General features: G+C 46.5%; 1 protein-coding gene across 1 annotated transcript in view; it reads right to left on the bottom strand.

The window, feature by feature from the left end:
* KCNH4 (potassium voltage-gated channel subfamily H member 4) overlaps nt 1-21,187 on the bottom strand; it is a 976,843-nt gene that overhangs the window by 193,606 nt on the left and 762,050 nt on the right. The window lies entirely within an intron of this gene.

The following is a 21,187-nucleotide window of genomic DNA, read 5'->3' as shown; positions in this document are numbered from 1 at the left end:
TAGTGATCTCCAGCATTTGCGCCAGCATGAATATCCATACAAATCAATAAAAATGGGTGAGGGGTAATGTTAATGGAAGGTGTAAAAGCCAGCAAGGCTTTTATGGTGTGCAGTAGCACCTTTGGGCATTCTTATGCACAGAATGGGATTACCACAATACATTATCTCGGACCCAAATAACCGGACAGTCTCAAAGAATATGGCAAAATACTACTTCATTACCAGTTCAATAAAGTGAACAACAAATCGTAGCCCACACACTCTCAGTTACATTTTGGTTACACAAAGCCTTTATACCTCGATGTGCGTCAGCTATGACGTCATCCTACATGGCAAATAATAAAACCTATCTGGTGTAGGGATTGCTTAGGGGAACATATCTACTTATAGTTTATGTCGGTGTCAGTAACATGATTGGCTGCCCCCATCTGGCAGTCATAACTTGAACCTCCCTCTAACTATGTATAATACAGGTTAAAGGAGCATAACAACAGCTGATTGCCCCCTGCAACAATGTATGCTCACCATTGCATAGATCCTCAGAACTGGTTGGCATTCTCTCCCAACCTTGGACATTTGGCTTGTTAGCAGAACGTAAGCTAAATCCCTCTGCATCATCCATAAGGCTCTCTGGGGCCGGGGACCACACTATCTACAACTTGCTCTCACTAAATACTCTCCTTCTAGGTCTTTACATTCCTCTGGTACCAACTCTGTGTGTGTCAAGCGCTTTGCTAAACAGAGGGCTGGGGGCTGATCTCATGATTTTGTTCCTCTCGCCTTTCTATTTAGTGCTATTTGATTCAATTATCCTGGGTTTCCTGGGTTTCATGGCTCTCTTGGGCCTCTAGAGACTTGGTTGCTTCGTCTCACATATCCTTTCCTGCATTTTTAATTGTTCAATACTTGGCATTCACAAATGTTTTCCCATTTACTTAATCTAAGAGAAATATGTCCTGCGTACATTGCTTATCCTCGTTGACTCCCTTTCTACCCTGCAATTGCTCTTTGCTTTGACATCCTTCATCTCTGGCCAACAGCTGTTATTAGTTTGTTCATTAATTCACTTCTGGCGTCTGTCAACTCTGAGCCCTGGACTCTCTCCTTCGAGCTTTTTGCATATTATCATTCAGAGCCAACATCTATCTTTTCAACATGGCCGCTTTACTTCTGTTATATATTCTACTGCAGCAAGCTTCTATGTGGCTCATGTACCTTGAGTTTCTGCATATATACATTTACTACTCATCTGGTTAGTTATCTTCTTTGTATTATATGGTTTCTTCTCACTCCTATATGTGTTTACTTTGGTTCTTCAGTTACATCTTCATTCTTTAAGTATTCTTGTATCGTTTCTGTGCCTCATTGTGTCTTCTCTTTATGACATCAGTTTGCACCTGTCCAATTTCCTTTACAGCTCTTCGATGTCCAGTGGTGTCTGCAAATCTCCTGTTACCAGTTCAGTTCGAGGGTACATTCGATACGGTTGTCTGAGTGCATACAGTCTCTCATACACTCTATGCGTTATTGGAATGATACCTGGTGTCATGCACAGTGTCTTCTTGCTCTTCATCCAGTATGTCAGAGGTGAGGGGGTGGGTTCTAGCAATGACATACATGCCTGCTTCTCTACAATGGCTTCCGTTAACATTACACCCCCACACAAAATGAGCACCAGAGGGTATTGTAGGTACCCACTTACCGCTTCCTACAGAATAGGGCATAAGTGGTCGTTCCGAAGTTCCCAGTATCTATTTAAGCCCTTCTTGGGTTTGTGGAAGCCGACTGCATGTGTTGCTCAGAGCCCTTGGAAATGGCCCTATGCCTTCTTACGGTTCATAGTGATAATTTCGACAACAAAAATGTCGAAAGTCAAAATTTCGAAAAAAAAAATGTCGAAAAAAAAATGTCGACTTTTTTTCAATACATTTTTTTTCGAAATGGGGGGTTCCCCCTAGCCCCCCTTTTTTAAAATGTTTTTTTAATTTTTCCCTTTTTTTTAACTCCCGAACCCCTAAAATAAATATATAATTAAAAAAAACGAAAGTCGACATTTTTTTTCGACATTTTTTTGTCGACATTTTTGTCTGTCGACATTTTTTTTTCTAAATTATGACTGCCCACCCCTTCTTACATCTCCTGCTTCCCCATTCCCTCCCCACAACCGCTTCTCTTATTACTTTAAAGTAGCTCCTGGTCAGTTTAACCTCTGTCCAAGCACCCATTGGAACAAAACATAAACAGACTCATATTTATGAGCCTTTTGCAGGGATCTCAAGTTTCCCATGAGAAGGCCATGACGTCTGTTTTTGCTTGCAATTCTGGGACTTGAGGTTTTCCTAAATTTCAAATGGGAAAGAAAAAAACGACAGGTCCCAGCATCGAAAGGGCAACAAAACAGGACAGGAATTCCTTTTGACACTTGGCCATGGGAACCTTGAGAGCTCTGATTTTAAATCTGGCAGATTTTCACCACCAGATTTTGCTGTGTTTCCGCCTGGGAGGTTTAATGGTACGGGAGTCCATGCCATCCATGGGCTTTCAAGCCCTTACATGCCCCAGGTGGAGAACATGTACTAGAATTACCATATGAATGCAGCACGGAGTTAGGTAATTGCGCCCACCATTACAATGGATCCCTATGGACTCTGCTGGCCCTTTGCATAAGCACCAAAATGTGATTCAGATGCGTTCCGGAAACACCTGGAGCGGATTTCCGGTCCGTACTCGTACCAGGAAATCATTAAAATTGGCCCAGATACGCAGAAGCATACTGTTTGTCTCTGCATGTTTTAACTACCTGGGTCCACTTGCTATCTCCTTTCTTTGTCCTAGGCTACCTCACTCTTCCCTCTTCCTTTACTCTCAAGCGCTTTGAAGCTGCATCTCGGAGGTGCAAGACCCGTACAAGCAACCAACATTACTCGAGTTCTGTGAGAAAACTGTCATGAAAGGCAGCTACAGGAACCATCGGGACTGAAATGCGTAATTTGCCGGATGATTAAAACTGTGACGACGGAAGGACGAAGGAAATGGAGGAGGCACCCAAATAACCTGTGTGGGGTCCTAGCCCCCCCCCTGGGTAAGGGGGAGGGTGCCTGCCAAAGCGCGGCAATTCAGGCAAAAGCCTGCGAAGGGCGAACAAAGGAAAGGGGCGGGGTATGCCCCATATAACGGGCGGCCGTCCTGCTGCAATCAGTTTCCAGCCCCTGCCAAAGGACGCCCGCCGGGAGACAAAGGAAGGATTTCGTTTTCGTTTGCAGCTGAAGGATGCCCGACTGGGCCCTCGTCACAGAAGAGTTTCCTGCTCATGAGTCGGGTTGCTGAGCCCAGGCGCGGAAGTGCCAGGTTCCAGTTGAGGTCGTGCTCACTATGGCCAGGCGAGGAGTTTCCAGTTCTCGTGGCGTTTCGTAGGGGGTTTGCGTCCCATGTGGAAGGTGCGTCGGGTCGCGGAAAGGGAGAGAGAGAGAAGGTATGGCTAGAGGGAAAGTATCTAATCTGGCGTTGGTGGGGCGTGTGAGTGGTGTCACAGGGGTGCGCTGGGCCGTGTTTAAATTCGGGGGTCCAGGGTCTCAGGCGGTGCTCACGCTGGCGGTCAATGCAGGACAATATAATCCGGTTGCGCTGCAGAGGTGGGCTCAAGCATTGAATGGAGCGTAAGGTGCAACACCGGCTAGGTGTGATTGCAAGCATGAAGCGGGCCAAGGCCCCCTAGGCTGGCAGCAGGTCAGGCACATGTCTGTTATCTGCTGTGTGCACCTACCCGCCCCAGCAATGTTGGAAATCATGTGGCCAATGTTCTTCGGCAACAGGGGTAATTTACATGTGTTTCCCAGATGTGTTGGAACGGGGGTGAAAGGGGTGCACATTATTTGCTGTGCTTTCAAGCAAGTCAACAGCGTTGCTGCTTTGTCTTAAAGCTAGAAATACCAATCGGCAGGTGCGATAGCTCAGCACGTTACTGTGCCTGCGGGGCAGCATCAGCATTTTGGGCAAAAGCGCCACGGCCCATGAAAATATGGCGTAGGTTTATATGAATTATTGACTGTAGCGGTTGCCCACTGTTAGGTAAGTTGGTGTTTTTGAAGAAAGGAAGCGGTTTATCGGGATCAAGTAACTTCCACCAACAGCACTGGATTTTAGATTGCGCCGGGCAACGGGGTTGTTTTGGTTGGGACGGATGGCACACAAGTGTTAGCAGGGGTTCCTCCTCAAGGAGGATTATCGATCGGGAAGCATGTGTGCCAGAGTAGTGTTTTTATTGGTACTAGCACAATGAGGGGAATTAACACTATGCGTATTGTTGGGTTTGCCGAATGTCGGATGACAGATTTAAAGAGGAACGAAGGTACGGGTGACAGTATGGACCCTGGCTCCCGCGAATCCTTGCATTGGGAGGAGGCCTCCGCTTGGTAGTTTAATAGTGGTCTAACGTTTGGGGTAAATGCACGTGGAAGGACAGTCAACGCGGGGCAGGCCTGAAGCTGGGAAGGTTGTTTTGCCATAATAAATGTTAATGTGCGTTTTGCAAATTTAATATGCGCCCTGTCGGTGGTATTTCTTTATTAGTGACCGGCGGGCCAGAAGGGAGTGCGCATGTTTTTCTGTGGGCTGCTTTAACCCGGGGGATGCAAACTGGTGTGACTTTGCGCAGAATATGGTATTTGGTGAGCCATATTGCACATGCTAATGTTATTGTTAAAGGACATTTGTACCGCGCACTATCACCACCGGAGTGGTCCCCTGGTGCTCTGCCAGCTCTGAAAGAGGAGGGGAGGTTGAGTTAGTGGGAGGAACAATAAAAGTGCAAGAGAGCAGGGATGTGCTGTTGGCGGCCTCAGCCCGGTGGCTCCGTTGGCTGAGCCTGGGGTGTTTGCGGCCGGTAGTCGTCGTGTACTGTTGTGCAAGGCTATGTGTGTTTTTTTGTTTTGTTGTTGCAATGTAGTGAAGTTTGTGCGGTTTGTTGTGCTGTAGGTTTTGGTTGTGTTTGGTTTGGAGTTTGAGAAGTTTATGCAGAAAGGGAAATTGTTAGTAGGGTTGGTTAGTTTGCGTCTCTATCCTGAATTGAGGCGCTCGGCTTGCGTAGTCTCCCCTGATGCGGCTTTCCATCGTGCAAGGCAATGCTCTGTCCTGACCTGGGTCTGACTGGTATACAAGGTACCTTACTCCTCTGGCCCACATAAGGAAGATTAATGTGGCACTGCTTGCGCCGGATATGCTTGGTTTTGAACTGCATTGGATGGTGATTTTATTGGAAACTTCAGCTTGGCGGGCTGCTCTTCATTAATGCACGATGTGGATAGCAGGCAGGATGTGTGCGTGCCAGAAATGCATGACGGAGATGCCTGTGGGAATTGGCTGGGGAGATGCAGGCACGGGGATAGTAGGCAGACACTAGCAGAATTACGGGAGGGGAAGTTATAAGGTTAGTCCCATGTCCCACCCCATCCCACGGACTTCAAATACCATAATGCAGTGGGCAAAGCTGATCCAGCCATCGGACTGACAATGACAGTGGATTTATTGTCATTAACTGGTAGATGGGGGTGCAACACGAGCATAAATAAATGGTTGGAACTTTAAGGGGATATGAGTATTGGCGGATTGAATTCATCATGGTAGGAATAATCAAGCAGCCCTGCGTCCGGGTAAACTACACTAGAGTAAGAACAGGTGAAATAGCCGCTTTGGATAAAGGCAACTTGGGGTGATGCAGTCATGCAGCACACAGAATGCGGTGTCGGACTAGCTATGCAGCACACAGTCAGACTAAAACCAAAGCAGTTTGGGCATCAGTGGCAAAGTCCATACGGAAGGAAGTTCTACCAAATGGGGAGTGTTGTTTTACTGTTGGGCACCAGTTTTTGAATAGTGACAAAGGGTGAGTTGTTGAGATAATGTGATATGAATTGCGGCCAAGGTGAAGCTGGGGAGAGGAATTGGAGGGCAGCCTCATGCACTACTTGGTGTGGGGGGAAAGCGAGTTGCCCAGGTTTGCCAAGGGCTAGTCGTTTCTCTCTTGTGAACCCGTGAATATTAATGAAGGGGGAGTTTTTCATATAACGTGACGCAAATTGTGGTTAAGGTAAGGCAGGGGAGAGAAGTTGGAAGGCAGCCTCCAGCACTACTGGGTGTGGGGGAAAGAAAGTTGGCCAGGTGTGGTACAGCCATCAGAGAGCAGGCTACTGTGGATTTAAAGGGAGATGTAACTGGCGGATTTATTGCTGTGCATCCATTTTGCACCTTTATGCTTTTGGGGGCGTGCTTGCATATGGGCACGTACGGTCCTCAGCTTCCTTCATCGCAAATCTGAGTGAGGCCATGGGAGCCTTTATATTTCCTCCCAGTTTAACCCTCGGGAAGGCAGGAGTCATGAACGTGTGCTGGACTCCCCCCGGGGCTCGTGTGACACTGGCGGGGTGCACTACAAACTCTTATCCCATACACACTCCTGCCAGTATGCAGGTCAGGGGGTTAGCGGGAAAGCGCTCTCTCAAGCTACCGTTCTTAATCGCCTAATTCACGACAGTGCAAGTTCCTCAAAATGAAGGTGGTGAACGATGGCAGGGCTTGCGATGTCTGGGGCGATAAGCTTTCTGCATTACAATTGCGGTGTAGGGTCGGGTGCTTTCGTGGGATGCCGGTACCTATGTACAACTGCATAACAGGAGTGAGCACTAGCTTTGACATCTGTGTAGAACCATTTGATACAGGTCCGGATCCCGGCAGGGGCAAACTCAGCCGTTCAGTAATAATAAGCAGCGCTCAGATACCTGAGGGTTCGTAGCACTATATAAGTGCTTAATGATATCTCGCTTGGTGAGCAAGACGACACGAAGCAGACCAGGATCGAGCATCGGGTCCGCTCAGAGAAACTTCAGGGTATTAAGCATGTCGTAAATAACTCACCATTTCATATAAAAGGGTATTTATTTAATGAGGGTGGTGCGTCGGCTTTCAGGGACCCCCCCCCTTAGGTATATCTGATTTGGCCGGGGGGGTGAAGGTTCATGAGGTGCCCAGGTCAGTTACTGATCTGTTGAGGCGGATGCGCAAGAGGGGATCCCCCACGAGGCAGGTCGGACAGGTTTGAGACATAGTGGGGTACCGCATCACTACAAGGTCTGGTAGTTGTAATGGCACCGAAGCAGGGGAGAGGGCCCGGGCTACCCAGTGAGCTGCAGAAGGGAACAGGAAGGCTATGAATACACGGCTCAACTTGTTAGAGATTGGGCACTGGGGCAAATCGGTTACAAACTCCAGGGGCGCCAGGCGTATTAACATAGTGCATGGGGGCAAATGAGAGGGAGGATACGTTTAGAAATTGATTGGGGCTTGGTCTGGAGCAGCTTAGCAGGAAAGACAGAGCTAGAAAGGCGCAGAAGCTCACGATGCGCTGGGAAAAGTGGTCTGCAAGGTGGGTATCTGATGATGTCACAGGGGTTAGCGGCACGGTGAATATTATGACTGGGGGACCATGTGTCCAGCATTGCCAGGTAAATTGGGGAAAGGCATCATTCTCTAAATATAATGGGTTAGGCGATGCATGGGGGACATCAGTATGATATGATATGATATGATCGTTGGACCTGGGGTTCTAAGGTGGGAAAGGTTCGGCAAGGCCATCTCAGCCGTTCAATCCCTTGGGGATGATATAAAAGTAGCATGGTCTGAGGGACGTCTGGTTGGTAGTAGTTTGGATGGTGTTAAGACGCTACTATGGCCGGGAAGCTATGGCTTACATAATGTATAGAAGAGAGGAAAGGGGTCTGTGTTAAGGGTAAGAGGTTGGCACAGCAGCTCTGGGTCAAGAATGGCACCCCACCAGGCTGTTAATACTCCAGCAAGGGCAGGCAATCCACGGAGGATGATGAGGCTGGTCACAGGGGCATCCTTAGGTGAAGGGGAAGGTTTCACAGGTCGGAGAAGCAATTGGGCAACGGGTCAGTGCCCTGAGTCAACATTATGGGGGCATACGCTGAATATGAGTGACCAGCAGTTACATTGGTGCAGGATGGTTCTTGCCGAGGGAGTTCCTTAGAATTATGGAGCAAGTTGCCCGGGATTGGCTGGTGAATGAGGGCAGGGCTGCCGATGCCCGGGAGAAAGAGCTTTCCGGATTACAGCGGCAGTGCTGGGTCACGGGCTTTCGCGGGATGCCGGCTACTAGGTAGAACTGCTTAACAGTGAGCGTTCGCTTTGACATCTGTGCAGAACCTGCTGACACAGGTTTGGATCCTGACAGGGCCAAACTCATCCTTTCAGTAATAATAATCAGCGCTCAGAAGCAGGAGGGTTTGCTGAATTATTATATAGCGTTTGGAGAGCAAAATGGCACGAAGCAGCTCAGGTTCAAGCACCGGGCCTGCTCGGAGAAACTTCTGGGCATTAAGCAGGTTATAAGTAACCCAGCACAGCATATACCTAGGGTATTCATCTACCCCACAGAAGATTAGGGTGGGGAGATGGGCCTTACATGGGAAGTATAATGGAAAGGGGGGCCTCTCTTTGGAAAGCTGGGAGGTTGTGCGTACATGACAAGACAAATGGAAGATGGGCTTAGACAAGGGGGAAAGAATGCAGAGGTGAAATTCTAACAAAGGACTTAGAACCCAGCTTCACCCGTCGAGAACAGCACTCTCCCAGCTGGTAACTCCTGCAAGGGCAGGCAGAGCAAGGTTAAGGTAGTGGGGGAGCGCTAACCTGATAAAGGGGTAGAAGAATTTCTGTGGTTGGAGTATGCTGAAAAAAGTGACCTCTCAGAGGGGGTAAACTAGGAGCCGGTGGGTTGAGTTCAGGGACGGAAATGTGGTAGGGGCTGAAGGTCTCCCAGAACAGGCACAACGTGGTCAAAAGCGAAGCCCCGGGTTGAATAGACAAAATAGCAAGTGCATTGGCCAGCATGGGGCATGGGAAATTTTACATAAATTGGGCACAAAGTGCATTAAGCTCTTGGAGAGGTGTTTCACAGAGCGGGCATGGGCTGAAAGGTGTCCCCAGAACAGGCACATCGTGGTCAAAAGTGATGCCCCTGGTTGAATAGACAAAAGAGCGAGTGCATTGGCCAGCATGGGGCATGGGAAATTTTACATAAAATTAGGGCACAAAGTGCACTAAGCTCCTGGGTAGGTGTTTCACAGTGCGGCCATGGGCTGAAATGGGGTAGGGGCGGAAGGTTCCCCAGAACAGGCACAACGTGGTCAAAGTGAAGCCCCTGGTTGAATTTATAAAAGAGTGAGAGCTCTGGCAAGCATGGGGCACAGAAAAGTTTACAAATAAATGGGGCACAAAGGCCACTAAGCTCCTGGAGATGACAGCAAAGGGGTTGGAGCTCCGTGGTTGGAGGTCAGCACAAAACTCTTAGGAAGGAAAAATGAGGAAAGGGGGAGCCACGGTGGACGGTAACCCACCTGTGGCGTGGCGGTGTTTGGGCGACCAAGCACAAGAGACAGACTCCGAATGAGCCAGGAGAAAGCCGGAAGGGTCTTTGCTCTTTTTGGACCAGCGCCTCTTGGGAGCCTAAGCGACAGCGGCATCTGGTGGTAACAATAAGGGCTCAGCTTCCCCCAAAGAAACGGCGCTCTCCCCACCCAAGAACACCTGCAAGGGCAGGCGAGACACAGACACGAAGGGTTGGGAGAGCTGTGCCTACGGAGGACTTTGTGGAAAGAAAGGGGGAAGCAGGTTGTTGGACACGGAGCAGTCGCCGCATCTTCAGAACTATTTTCACTAATGTGTACAGTGTTTTTTATGATGTTGGGAAAATAAATCTGTGGCCTTTTTATGCCAAAAAAAGAAGACAAGTCTCATTCTGCACATTACTTGGGGGACAAAGAATGGGCATGTACAATGTTATTGGTGCAAAATGGACAGATGCACAGGTTATACAGATTTCCTGTCGCAGGCGCATTAATCCACTGAGATATATCGCAGGTTCATTGATTTGCCTTCCTCTTGCCTATGAAAAATATGCGAAAATGACACTAACTATGTCATTATTAATGCACGGAGTATTGTGCTCTGCTTGCATGTCGCTTGGATACCATTTCTTGGCGGCGGATGCACTTTAGAAATGTCTAAATACATGAATGAAGGCGCTTTGCATTTTACTCAGGCGTGCTGCCTTGGCAGGCGGCCAGGCTGTTCAATAATAAGCAGCCTGGAGGGGTGAATCCAGGCCAGAATGTTCCAGTTTTTTCTTAGCCCAGCACACGCCACTATGTCACCCTTCCCTGGACCCAAAGACCTTCAATTAACCAAAAGGCGAAAGAAACATTGTGTGATTTTAACGCAAGCACTTGGGTCAAACATTTAGTCCAAAGCAACAAGACGTGTGATAATGTGTACATAGTTGGGATCAGACAGGTATCCGGTGATTATATCGAATACAAAACAGAGAGGTATTTAATAACGAAAACTTTTACAAGGAAAAAAGACTGAATTTGTATTAAATATATATATGGGGCTGGGGTAAGGGTCTAAAATGGGTGGGGAGGAGCTTGGGGCGGGGATACACACATAGGGAAACAGGGGGCTTGCTGGGGACCCCATAACAAAAAAATATTACGCGTTGTGTATTTTTGTTGTTGTAAAGGTTTCGTTATAAAATACCTCTCTGTTTTTATATTCGTTATAATCACATAGAACCTATCAGCACCCCTCGCTTTTCTGTACGAAACTAATTAAACATTGCAAGCATCAGCACCAGATAAGATTGCCCCCCCCCCCTACCAGTGCCCCAGTGAAAATGCTCACTGCCACAGTATTTAGTGTATTAGTGCCAGAGATCTGCCTATCCTTGCCATATCAAACACATTGAGTGAAGAGGGCACTGGGCATCACTGTAATGTGGAAATCATTTACCAGTAATTTGTATTCATCCTGGTCCTGCTCTTCCTCATCCCAGTACTTACTTGTGAGATCACCTTACTTCTCCTTCTCCTTCAGAGACCCTTCTTCGCTCTCCCTGAATTCTCCCCGTTGATCCCACCTCCTTCTCCAGCGTATGTTAGACATCTTCTTCCGACTATTACTGATCATGTAGGCCTATTCTTTTCACACAATGTATTCACAACTTTTTGTGATGAGCAGGTAGTGAAGTCCACTGATATACTTATTAGCATTCCAATAGTCGGGGGAGCCGGGACTGAAGGACTGTGTCAAGGCAGAACAGTAATGACGAGTATCTCTACGTCCCTCTTCCTCACCCCAGTACTTACTTGTGAGGTATACCAACTTGGGATGTGAATGAGGCTAGAAAATGATATACCAGAACAATCGATACTATGTACACTAGCCTACACCTGTGTTAATAAAATACACACTTTCAAGTTGTACAGGGTTAGTCAAATTCAGCACTCAACACCCTTGACACAAATGCACCTGCTTCCTGCATGTGCAAGTTAGGTCTATACTGTCTATAGTGTCTGATATAGGTGTTTTGGTCGGATCTGCGTGATTTTTCCGTTGCATAAAAAGTCTGCGATGGAAAAGTTTGCATGAGAAATGTGCGAACCACAAAAGGTTCGCACATTTCCCAATGCGAACACGCATTAAAAACCCCTACATACATACACCCCCAACATAAACAAACCCTACTTACCTTTTTTACATGCTGAGTCCCTGCGGCGCCGGTTCCCTTTCACTTCCTTGATCAGGAACATGCGCCGAAAGGTCCTTTTTTTTGTTTCTTTTTTTTGGGAGCTGCAGGGGTGTCCCCCGCAATCCCCGCTCACTATACCACACAGTATAGTGAGCAGAGTGTTGCGGGGGACACCACCGCAGCCCCTGCACTCTTTTTCTTTATACTTACCTACAATGCTACCACCAAAGGTTTGAACCTTTGGTGTTCGAACCTTTGGTGCTAGCATTTTCCGGACTTTTAGTACGGTCAGACCTTTTTTTTTCAGTCCGATCGTACAATTCCATTTTGATCTGATGAAATAGCAGCCTTACAGATGTCCCAAATAGATGTGCCTTGCGCCTCTGCACAAGAGGCAGTCTTTAGTGTTCTTGATCTTCTCTACACCCCTATTGGTCGGCTGAGTCAGAGGATTCATACGCCAAGGTGATGGTGTCCTTCAGCAAACAGCTATCCATGAGGACAGTGGCTTTCCATCCCAGATAGGTCCCCTCAAACAAGTGCCCTACGCCATCCGATTTATTCCACGTCAATTCTGCTGGTGAGGAAGGGTTCAGATAAAAGGACTCGCGGACAATTTTCTGAAACCAATTGAATTTAGAACAACTTTTAGAAGGAAGGATGGAAGGATTCTGGGAGGTAGAGCATCATTGTGGACAACATATCCTGTAATATCCTGCGCATATCCTATAATCAAATCCTTAAGCATGTATTATTTGTGATCTGCATAACGTGTAACCAAATCCTTAAGCTTACTGAACATGTAACCAATCTCTTAAGCTTGCAGAATCTGTAACCATATTCATAAGATCATGCGCCCAGATGCCTGTGGGTTAGGTGTGCAATACAAATGTGATAATAAATAAATAAATAAATACAGAGCCTGACAAGATAAGGCAAAGATTGCCACAATCTTCTCACTGAAGTAAGGGCCACCAAAAGAAATGTCTTCGAGGTTAAAAGCTTTCAAGGAAATCTCCTCCGGGGCTTCAAAGGCAGCTGCTTGCAAGGCTTTGGGAACTAGCGGATGTCCCCCGGGGCATTGAGGGGTAGACCTAAAACAGCTTACTAATCAATTTCTGGTCTGGTGAACTCATAGGGTTTGACTGCCAAAACCAAAGAAAAAACGTTCTGCAACAATGGAAGTATGCCAGTGTTGTGGACATCCCTCTTTCTCTACACCAAGTCTCAAAATGTAACCACTGTCTTTTTGTCATTTTGAATGAAACAGGCTACTTCTCCCGAAAGATCTCCGAGCTGCAGCCTTTCCCTTTAAACTTCCGGGCCCTCCAAAGGAGCTTCGTTCGACCTACTTCGCCTTGGGAATGGCAAAGGAATCTGTATGCCTAGGTACTAGAAACGCTTGGGCTACTTGCAAGTCCAGGAGGACAGGGAACCAACCTCTGCAGGGCCTTAATGGAACCGCCACGATAGCGGCCGCAGATTTGAGTGTAAGCCCTCCTGTCTGTTGATATATGATAGTGCTGTCTGTAGTTAAACCAATGTCCCCTATTGGAGTGGTGCACATACCCTAAAGCTCTTCAGCCACATTCTCTTCAGTTGGATGAATGAGAATTTCAGCACAGCTCCCCATCTCATCCGGCTTGCATTCATGGTGACAGTGATCGGACACACTTGCTTCAGAGGGAATCCCTTCAGAAGGTTGGGTAACTGGGTCCACCACAGCAGCTCCGTCCGGCCCCAGGAACATCAGGACTGGGATCAATGCCTCATAATTATGTGACTCCTCCTTCTAAAACCGGTGAATATAGATCAGCAATTGGGGCAGACTTTTGTGAAGGGTACCAAAGAAGGTGGGAAGATCCAAAACTGAATGAGCTTGGAGGACATTGCAAAAGTCGGGTTACGGAAAGACCTGGTTTTAAAATCTTCCATACCCGTACTTTGAGACTAGAGAGAGTTCTGGACTGTCATGAACCAATTATCCTCTACTGTCACTCAGTCCTAGACCTCCTTATCTGCATCCCAAATTTAAAACAGCTGCGTGCCTCAGACTTCTCGTTGATTGCATTTTGTGATGAAAGATGATTAGACACCATGTATTTGAATATTATGTCCCCCGTAGTGACGAACATGCTGCACGAAGAATCTGAGAGTCTACTACTTGTGGCATTTGATCGGACGGTGGTGGCCCAGTCGGACGAGCTACCATCAATTCGCCCAAAACCTACACCAGTGACGAAGATTTCTGGGAAGGATGGGGCCCATCATCAGAGAACAAACCACTGTGCCTGCCATCATCAAATAACTTTGAAGACCCCTTAGGTGTGCGCAGGGCCCCATCAGGACCTAAATTCAAGATAAACGTCACTTTTCAGCAGGAGTCATCAACTCGCCAAGTAGGCTGCATAGTGCGGAGGGCGATTTCTAAAACCCTAGCCTGGCCCTAGCTGATTGGACATGGCTTGCTGGAGCTTTATCGAACAATAACAACTGTTAGCAATCCACTAGTCTGCCCCAGGGAGTAAAGCGAGAGGACCTACTAACAAATACCTTTCTACCCGCATCAAGCACATTAAAGCTTGCTTCTTGGAACACTAGGGGGTTCGCCCACTTGACAAAACCGAGCGGAATTAATTTGGGAGAGTCTGACCTGATTTGCCTGCAGGAGACCTGGCTGAGGGAAAAGCCAGTCTTGGACGGCTTTGAATTATCAGTAAACCCGGCTTTGAAGGGGCATGTGGGCCGTCCTTTGGCGGGTTTCCTGACTGCGTTGAAATGAGGCAGCCCCCTATCCCTCCTACACTCTACATCAACAAATGCCCTAATGCAAGTAGCACTTGTTGGGTGGAAATGGGAGGTAACATCTGAACTGACCGAAGACTCCAGTAAAATCATTATTATAAATGTGTACTGGAACCCGGCACTGATTACAACAGCATCGTTTATTGATCATATTTCTGGCGTTTTGGATGACGTGTTTATCAACTACCAGTCTCCGTACGTAATCATTTGCGGAGACCTTAAAGTCCCGGATTTAGTTACCAACAAAAGTCCAAGCGGTGCTTGGAATCATGACGACCCAAAGTGCACTAAGTGGAATTTATGGTCTCTTCTTATGACCTCCAGAGAAATACACCTGCTTAACGGAAGTTCCAACAGCGATAATCCATCCCAAGCGACGTGGGAGCAAAGAGGATCTACCTTTGTTTCAGATAACATCTACGTTTCCAATAATTTCCTCCACTTGGTTGTGCAGTTCCAGATTATATAAACAACAGACAGTGACCACCATCTTTTGCTGTTAGGATGGCGGTCACCACTTCTGACATCTAGGGACCAGATTTCAACATCATTCATCACCTGCAACGGTGGCCTTCGTCTAAAACTACTCACTGCAAGAATTACAACTTTAACAGCTGATCTGAGATGCTCAGGCTCTTCGGTTGAATACTCACCACCCCTAGAACAATTTCGCTACTGTCCCAAGAAGGGTATGTTTGCTTGAAATCATCAGCGCACATTCGATTCAGAAGTGGTGGCCCGAAGAAAAGAGGCAAGAAACCTGTTGCGTAAAGCAGCAACATCTGGTCTGGCAAGCGACTTTCGTTTAGTCTTTGTGTCAAAACCAAGGTACAAAAACTGGCTTTCAGCCTCAAAACATCAACGGTACCAGAATGACTCAGAGTCCATGTTAAGAACATTGGCCGGTAAGGATCCTGAGAAATTCTGGTCATTAATAAAGCCTGAAGAGCCAGTTTCTAACTCAGATCAATCAAACCCTATTAGCGAGGTAACCTGGACAAATTACGTCAGTACTCTTTATTCACTGAATGGTGTTTCCAACAAAACTATCGACCACTCCGTATGTCCTGGTTTATGGCTATCCCCCATTTCTGAGCATGATCTTGTAAGACGATTCAGGGGGCTAAAAAGTTCCAGAGCACCCGGCCCTTATGGGCTGTCCAACTGTATGCTCAAGGAATTCCCAGAAGAATGGGCCATCTTTATTGCCATCCTATTTAATCAATTTTCCAGCTGTCATCAGTTGCCCAGTTCATGGAGGAGAGCAATTCTGGTCCCTATTCATAAAAAAGGTGACTGAGAAAACCCAAAAAACGATGCCCTATTGGTCTCGTCGACGTCATAGGCAAACTTTATAGCTCCATTATCCTCGAACATTTTCAATCATGGTGTGTGGAAACTGGATGCTACGACTTACAAGGTGGATTTGTCAAAGGTCTGGGCACTGTGGTGAACATCCTTTTATTGCAAATTCTCAAAGGATATTCTGGGAAAAACAAACCTAAAACATACATGGTTTTGTGGACCTAGTCCAATCGTTCGACCAAATTAATAGATCTAAATGTTGGTCGAAGTTAATAAAGAAAGAGTGCCCAGACAGAATCCTTAACTCAATTATTTAATGGTCAGATTAAACAAAGCAGGACTCTTAGCCAGTGAAATCACAACTGTTAGAGGAGTTAAATAGGGGTGTCCGATGGCCCCAGCTCTTTTGAACTTCTTTATGGAGGTCATCCCTGAAGTTTTTGACCTTGTTTGATCATTCCCCGCCAAGGTCAGAGGCAGACAACGTGGTATTAATTGACCAGACTCCCGTCGGTCTTCAAAGGGTACTGGACACCTTACAACAGTACATCATTGAGAACTACCCTGAAATTAATAAGGGGAAAACTAAGACCATGACGTTTAGCATCTGTACCAAGAGAAAATACCATCATCCCCTATTCTTATATGGAGAGAAGATCAAACAGGTACCATCTTTTAAGTATCCAGGTGTCTGGTTGAGCAATTCTAAATCTGAAACTTCGATGACAATGTATCTCTTAGAGAAAATGAAAACATCTATCAGCCAAGCCCGAGCACTGAATAGAAGGTTTGGCTGCTTCTCCATCGTACCAGTTGTAAAATTCTACAGAGCCATCTAGTGCCTGCAGTGATCTATGGGGCAGAAACTTTGTTTAACATTCCAGACTTCTTTTAGAGTCGTCTGGAAGGCATGTTTTGGAAAAAAGTGCCGGGGGTTCCTCTATCAACACCGATCGCCATTCTCCGGAGAGCATTTGGTCTAACCTCTCTGAAGTGTATGGTAGATTGGAATAAGCTTGCCCTCTTTGCGAAATGTTCTAATCCTGTACGACCCGCGATGTTGGAGATGATTTACAGAGAGCTGTGGTCTAAGTGCAACTCTCCCTTGACTGGATGGTGTATTTCGATGATAAACCTTTTGGAAGCTGCCGGTAGCTCTACTGAGCAATTAATGTCTAACCCATTATGGGTCAAAAGAAAACTACAGGACTATGACTGGATCTTAACACAAGAGCAGGCAAGCACTTGTCACTCTGTAGCCCACTTGCCTTTGGAAAGTTGGAAACCAAATTCACTGCGTGAATATTTAAATCAATTCCCTGGCAAAAAGCTGCAAAACTTGTTTTTGAGCACTCGTCTTAACCTACATCCGACCAACGAGAGCTGTGCAATTTGGGTCAATCAACGATCAAACACTGTCGGCACTGTAATGACATGCCAAAAGTCGAATCCTTGAACCATATAGTGACAATTTGCCCAGCATTTAAGATCGCTCTTCTCTGACTTTGAATTTTCTGATATCGACGGATGGTGGAAAGCTCTAATAACAGGCCATAAACTTAAGTACATAATGGCAGTAGTCAAATTTCTGATCAAAGTACTTCCGGAGATGATATGTTACATTTTTTTATTTCCTTTTATGGTTATATTTATGGTTATATTTGTTCAATTTTTTTACCCTTTGTTTCAACTCAGTTATGGACCAATTTAAATTTTGCTAAAAAATTGTTAATTCAATTTCAATGCAAATAAATACATTAAAAAAATATATACATATAAGTACACATACATATATGCATTGAAATACACCACATATACAACATGTAACACTATAGAAACAGTATGTTACAATGGGGGTGACTGCTGCAGTCAGTCAGCCCGTTAACAGTACCTTCAAGGGCTGTCTCTGGTGACCCTGGTACCCTGAGGGCTGGCTGCCAAGCTGGAAGAAGGGCTAGCTGGGCCTCTGTCCCCTGATGATAGATGGGGGTTTGGCCCTGCTTCTTCAGGGGGGCCCGGTTCACCACATGAGGCCACCTGTGCTCTGATGGTCTTCTAGGTCACCTCCTGCCCAAGTGGGGGTCCGCCCGCCATCACCACGACTCTCCATGACCTCTTCCATTCATCTGGGGAGTCCAGTTAGGAGTGGGGGCCATGAATGATCACAGCTGTGCTTGCAGCCCTTTTGAAATCTTCTGGGCAGGCCCCTTTGGCTGACATCCGCCAGGGCCCCATGGCAGGTGACCTGCCCCTGGCATAAGCAGTTTGGCCCCTTGGCTCACTCTTCAGGGGGCTCCTGGCATAATCAGCTAGGCCATTTGGCACACACTTCAGGAGGCTCCACACATGCCCACCATGCCCAGATGCTGGTGGGGGCCGCTCAAGGCAGCGCTCCCCAGGTAAGTCTTTTTCTCCTTCTCTGCTGTCTTTTGCTTCTCTCTTCCTTCCTGTCCTTTTCTAACTGTCCTTTTCTAACTCTCACTTTATTTAAATCCTCTCAGGATTCTTTTCTCCCATGGCAAGCCCATTCTTGAGCAGGGGAGTTCTATGCCTTTGTTTTCCTTTCTTTTCTTTATTAATATTCCATTCAACCACATGGTGGGCTCGATGGTTTGATCCAAAGCCAAACACATTGATCACACAAACATAAATAAAACATACCCAACACATTTATTAAAGTACTTTTTTACCCTGATGTCTGTGTCTTTATTTCTAGGTGTTCCCTCAGTAGACAAGCACATAGCCCCTACTTGCCAGGCCCTGTGAGGCCACAGACTACATTACTTCTCCTCTTTGGGAAATTTCCGTCCCCGGGAATGCGACCCACAGTGACGCTAGGGGCGTCCCTCTGAATTTACCGCCAGTCCCTCAAGGGCCTAGCCCATCTCAGCAGTGCCTCCAGTGTAGCAGTTGTTTTCCCGGCCCTGGTCCATCCAAGGGTGTGCTCTCCCCTTCCCCGGAGCAGAGGCCGTTCCCATGAATACCACCCTCCCCCAGCCCGCTGGGTTGGGAGGGGCGCTGCACCTCTTAAAATAAAATTACTGAAAACAGGAGATGTGGTACACCCTGAGTTCTTTGATGACTAACAGACACAGACACCAGAGTGAACTTTCATAGCGATTCCCATGGGGACCCCTCTTTATTTATGATAAACGTTTATACCTTTAAACACTTTTCCCTTTCCAATTCCCTAGGATTCCCCTGATGTGAGCCCAACTAAATGGGGACCTGCTAAGTCAGCTCACCCTTCCTTGGAAGGGTCTCGGGGACCCTTAGAGTGAGTCTGACGCAACAGAGCCCTTCATTACCCTCAGGTACCACCCACATGGAGTGTGAGGCCAGAGGATGGCCTCTGTGGGTGGTCCCATCTTGTTAGGTGGCCTAAAGCAGGCCGCCACACTATCCTGCTACCTCATGCCAGAGTACCTCTCCTCTACCTCCTTTTTTTCTTAAGGTCTCTTTATATGTATAGTTAACGTCCTACTCCTGCTTAATTTTTAAAATCTACATAACATTCCCTTTCTATAAAACCCCCATTCTACTTTTCCCTACTTAACATCCTACTTAACAATACGTATATACATATAAGTACACATACATATATACGTTGACATACACCATATATACAACATGTAACACTATATAAACAGTATGTCACAATGGGTGTGACTGCTGCAGAAAGTCAGCCCCTTAACAATACCTTCAAGGGCTGTCTTTGTTGCTGTATTCTTATGATGTCCCATGTCACCCTCAGCCCCCCCTTGTCTTGTTGCGCCTGGAAACCCCTGTGTAGTATAGGCGCCAGGCAAATGTGAAATAAATACTTATATAAACAATGCTTTATAAATGCAGGCAAAAACATTAATAACAAGGTTGTTATCATTATGGGGGCGACTCGAATTCTGAGAAAATGGGATGCTGTTCTCTAAAGTAAAGGGATACGTGACAGGAACTAGACCATCCGTTGTGACTATTCAACATTTACCCAGCTGTAATGGGTTTATTTTATCAACCTGGCCAAGATGAAAGGCTGAGTCATTCGACCGGACGGGAATGAAATCTGTGACTGCAGACAGCTCACATGTCTTCTCAGTTGGTGCATTAATCCACTGTGTTTTGTCACCTGGTTGCTCAGTTGGTTAATGCAGCTGCCTAAGAAATCCTAAACGTAAACCCCAGGTCACATGCACACAACAGGTGGGACCATCTCAAGGTTTCATCTTTCTGAGGGCCAGTAAATTACTACCATGCATTGGGGGGCGGTGGGCATAATATATTTTTTACAGCACTATGATACTACATTGTTTAAGCATTATATTAAGCAACAATGTACGTTTATCATTAGTACTGTTGCTGCTGTTGGCCGTGGTAATTGGGTGTAATAGCATCACATCTGGTAGAACAATATTGAAACTACCTCTCATTTAGAAAACAATGACTACCCTACTGATAGCGACACACAACTATCTTTAGAAGATGGACATTGTAACAATGAGAAAGGTGCTCCATTGCTCCATGTTGAATTGGGAATGCATTTTTTCCTGGTTATTCTGTGGCTATTAGCCATAGCTTGCGCTCTCCCTCCTAACTTGTAGGGAAGCCTGACATTACACGCGTGATCAGAAAAGGTCACATGAAAATATGCTCAATACACTCTTGGTCCCAAAGTACGGGTTCCACCGCCATACCTCACAAACTTGCACGTTGGAAATACAGCTTTTAAATATGGGAGGGGTAGGCTTATGTATGTGACCCACAGCAGCATGCAGTGCTCCAGCGGTATCTGAATCTAGGCTCATGATCAATAAATACTCCAAAAAATAAAATGGGGGTGGCTGTTGTTAACCAGGAAGAGCAAGGGCTGTGGGTCTTGGAATCACTGAGAAGGCCAACTTTCCCAAGTCTTCAATCCTCCAATTCTACCTGTTGGCATTAAATATGATATGATAGGTTATTTATAATGCGCTTAATACCCAGAGGTTTCTAAGCGCGGACCCAGGAATCAAACCTGTGGTGCTCCGCGTCGTTTTCCTTCCAAGGCGAGCACGTTGCCCCTGAGCTATTCTCCCGGGACTAGTATAGCTAAATGTACTTCGGGGAGGAGGGATCAAGTAAAAAGGTTTTTACGGACTGCCAGGCCAATGAATGCTTTATTCCCTAAAGATTAAATGCAAGAAACACAGTTTTAGAAGAGCACGGGGCGTGGTCGACGTGGCCGCTTTGCAGTTTATCAAGATGGGCATGGACCTTTGGAAGGCCACCAACGCTGATGTTGCTCCTGCGGGATAGGAAGTCTTTAAGAAGCTGGGATTCCACAAACCACAGCTATATGAGAGTAAGAAGACACAACATGCCTGTCTGTGGTTAATTGAGCTACTGTCTTACCAGGAGAAAGTCCACCACAAGTGACCAATAGATGGGTTAAAAACCTGAAGGCTGGGGACTTTTCTAACTTTTTTTCTATTTTTTATAACG

This window comes from Ambystoma mexicanum, chromosome 13, assembly GCF_040938575.1.
Source record: "Ambystoma mexicanum isolate Mex_15411 chromosome 13, UKY_AmexF1_1, whole genome shotgun sequence".
Lineage (NCBI taxonomy): Eukaryota > Metazoa > Chordata > Amphibia > Caudata > Ambystomatidae > Ambystoma > Ambystoma mexicanum.
This window is presented reverse-complemented; position numbering and strand designations above follow the sequence as displayed.